Consider the following 3,956-nt stretch of genomic DNA (forward strand, 5'->3'; position numbering starts at 1 on the left):
CTCTACTGAGCCAACAATCCCTTTAACGCTAACTAGTAATGACTTCATGAACTTCTTCAGAAATAAAATTTTTATCATTAGAGAAAAAATTACCAATAATCATCCCACAGATGTAATATCGTCTACAGCTACTTTTAGTACCATTGATGTTAAGTTAGACTCTTTTTCTCCAATCGATCTTTCTGAGTTAACTTCAATAATTACTTCCTCCAAACCATCAACGTGTCTTTTAGACCCCATTCCTACAAAACTGCTCAAAGAAGTCCTGCCATTAATTAATTCTTCAATCTTAAATATGATCAATCTATCTCTAATAATTGGCTATGTACCACAGGCCTTCAAGGTGGCTGTAGTTAAACCCTTACTTAAAAAGCAATCTCTAGACCCAGCTGTCTTAGCTAATTATAGGCCAATCTCCAACCTTCCTTTCATATCAAAAATCCTTGAAAGAGTAGTTGTCAAACAGCTAACAGATCATCTGCAGAGGAATGGCTTATTTGAAGAGTTTCAGTCAGGTTTCAGAGCTCATCACAGCACAGAAACAGCTTTAGTGAAGGTTACAAATGATCTTCTTATGGCCTCTGACAGTGGACTCATCTCTGTGCTTGTCCTGCTAGACCTCAGTGCAGCGTTTGATACTGTCGACCATAATATCCTATTAGAGCGATTAGAACATGCTGTAGGTATTACAGGTACTGCACTGCAGTGGTTTGTATCATATCTATCTAATAGACTCCAATTTGTTCAAGTAAATGGAGAGTCTTCTTCACATGCTGAGGTTAATTATGGAGTTCCACAGGGTTCAGTGCTAGGACCAATTCTATTTACATTATACATGCTTCCCCTAGGTAGCATCATTAGAAGACATAGCATAAATTTTCACTGCTATGCAGATGATACGCAGCTCTATCTATCCATGAAGCCAGGTAACACACACCAATTAGTTAAACTGCAGGAATGTCTTAAAGACATAAAGACCTGGATGGCCGCTAACTTCCTGCTTCTTAATTCAGATAAAACTGAGGTTATTGTACTCGGCCCTGAAAATCTTAGAAATATGGTATCTAAGCAGATCCTTACTCTGGATGGCATTACCTTGGCCTCCAGTAATGCTGTGAGGAACCTTGGAGTCATTTTTGACCAGGACATGTCCTTCAAGGCACATATTAAACAAATATGTAAGACTGCTTTCTTCCATTTGCGCAACATCTCTAAAATTAGAAATATCCTGTCTCAGAGTGATGCTGAAAAACTAGTTCATGCCTTCATTACTTCCAGGCTGGACTACTGTAACTCATTATTATCAGGATGTCCTAAAAACTCCCTGAAAAGTCTTCAGTTAATCCAAAATGCTGCAGCAAGAGTACTGACAGGGACTAGAAAGAGAGAGCATATTTCTCCTGTTTTGGCTTCCCTTCATTGGCTTCCTGTTAAATCCAGAATTGAATTCAAAATCCTGCTCCTCACATACAAGGTCTTAAATAATCAGGCCCCATCTTATCTTAATGACCTTGTAGTACCATATCACCCTATTAGAGCACTTCGCTCTCGCTCTGCAGGCTTACTTGTTGTTCCTAGAGTATTTAAAAGTAGAATGGGAGGGAGAGCCTTCAGTTTTCAGGCCCCTCTTCTGTGGAACCAGCTTCCAGTTTGGATTCAGGAGACAGACACTATCTCTACTTTCAAGGTTAGGCTTAAAACTTTCCTTTTTGCTAAAGCATATAGTTAGGGCTGGACCAGGTGACCCTGAATCCTCCCTTAGTTATGCTGCAATAGACGTAGGCTGCCGGGGATTCCCATGATGCATTGAGTTTTTCCTTTCCAGTCACCTTCTCACTCACTATGTGTTAATAGACCTCTCTGCATCGAATCATATCTGTTATTAATCTCTGTCTCTCTTCCACAGCATGTCTTTCATCCTGTTTTCCTTCTTTCACCCCAACCGGTCGCAGCAGATGGCCGCCCCTCCCTGAGCCTGGTTCTGCCGGAGGTTTCTTCCTGTTAAAAGGGAGTTTTTCCTTCCCACTGTCGCCAAAGTGCTTGCTCATAGGGGGTCATATGATATGATTGTTGGGTTTTTCTCTGTATTTATTATTGTGCTATCTACTGTACAATATAAAGCGCCTTGAGGCGACTTTTGTTGTGATTTGGCGCTATATAAATAAAATTGAATTGAATTGAATTGAATAAGTAACATATGACATTACTTTTTTTCTCAATAGACAGAAAAATATGATTTTAAAAAAGTATGACCTGATGGAAAGCTCTAAAAAAGACAACAAAAGGAACTTAAGCTGAACTCTTAAATATGAGGGAGCTCTCCATTATATAGTATAAGCCCATCATGGAGCTAAGTATATGCACCGTAGCCAGTAATGAAGAAACAGTTAATAAGCCTTAACTTTCTCTTAACTTTAAGTTTACCTCAGCCATTAAAGACCTAAACTTTGTTCAGAGTACAAACCAAAATTATGTTTCAAACTACATATATGTATTATTAGATTCCACCATTAAATTTATAAGGCAGCAGGGAAAGGACAGTTCTCTAGGGAACAATGCAGAGATGCAACTTTGTGGAGTAACAGAAGTATAAGTGAAATAAGTTATGTTGGCAGGCATGTTTGCTTTTCTAGAAGTCATTACTCCTCACAAAAAATTCTTTGTCATTCTTTTCCTGCCCTCAGTTTGCCAATTTATGGTGTTCTATAGCTGCTGTTATTCAGCTTCCTGTTTAAATATTCAATTATCATTAACCTCCATTTTTCTGTGAGCCAAGAAAGAGGTCAACTCCTCTCTCACAGTTTTTCCAGTTATAGAATAACAATGAAAACATCCAGCAGGTCATTATTATTCTAATAACTTCTTTGGTAGTGTTTTTTCTGTGTGCCATGAAGGGTTACAACAGCAAGAAAGTTCATTCAAATAGAGTCAAGTATTTAAATGAAGTTCAGGAGGAGGAACACAATTCTACTCAATGGAAACCTTGTGTCAAATGGCACTTGCACTTTCATTTGACTCTACTCAGAACTTTAATGAAGTTGACAGACACCGTAATCCAAAAATGGCCGATGCCATGGGAATTTTGGCACATGCCGGTGCTGCAATGGTCAGCTGGTTGGTCAGCCAGTTTGCCCAGGTGGTCAACCCTTTTTATGCTGATGCTGTAGCAGCCGACTACTATACTCACACAGTCAGCCCAGCTGGTCACCCTGCCACTTTAGGCCGTTGTTGAAGCGACCAGTTATTTTCGAATGGTATGCCTGAGGGTCAACCTCTTCAGCAACTACCTCTCTGTGAAATAGTAGCTTGTTTAGGGTAAAAAGAGACAGCTGCACTTGTAGAAACAATACCTTACCAAACCATGCATCATTTTCTAAGATGCCAGAATGTTAGCTGACAGGTTATGTTAAATAACAGATCAAAATCAAAAAACAACAAAAAAAGTGGTGCTAGTACTGTATTTTTCGGACTATAGGGCGCACTTAAAATCCTTTAATTTTCTCAGAAATCGACAGCGCGCCTTATAATCCGGTGCGCCTTATGTATGAATTCTGGTTATGCTTACTGACCGCGAACCAATTTTATGTGGTACAAACTCTGTCAGAACGTTTTAGTACGAGTTTGGTAAGATACAAAGCCCCACCGTTTAATGGATTGTCGGAGCATTACGGCTACCGTAGTCAGGAGCCTTGCGGAGTAGTACATACTGTGCTTCAACATAATATTACTGTATTGTATGTGTAGGACCCCAAAATGGCACCTGTTAAGAGACACGCTTAAGAAGCAGATTTCAAACTCAAGGCTGTCAGAAGAAGATGGGAATAGAGCAGCTGCGAAGATGAAGAAGTTGATGGACTTGTGGAAGAGGAATGAACTGAAAAAGTGAGTTTATTGTTCTGTATTTTATGTGTTGCAACTGAATAATTTTGGATTATTGTGAATTAATTGAATAAAGT

At 39.3% G+C, this 3,956-nt stretch overlaps 1 long non-coding RNA gene across 1 annotated transcript; it reads left to right on the forward strand.

Moving 5' to 3' along the window:
* The first annotated feature begins 286 nt into the window (after window positions 1–286).
* Window positions 287–2,182, forward strand: LOC135932220 (uncharacterized). The gene is made up of 2 exons (XR_010573334.1): window positions 287–1,687; window positions 1,907–2,182. It is a non-coding gene; the product is annotated as an uncharacterized LOC135932220 (long non-coding RNA).
* The last annotated feature ends 1,774 nt before the right edge of the window (window positions 2,183–3,956 follow it).

The sequence above is a fragment of the Pelmatolapia mariae genome, linkage group LG2 (genome assembly GCF_036321145.2).
Source record: "Pelmatolapia mariae isolate MD_Pm_ZW linkage group LG2, Pm_UMD_F_2, whole genome shotgun sequence".
NCBI classification, from domain to species: Eukaryota; Metazoa; Chordata; class Actinopteri; order Cichliformes; family Cichlidae; genus Pelmatolapia; species Pelmatolapia mariae.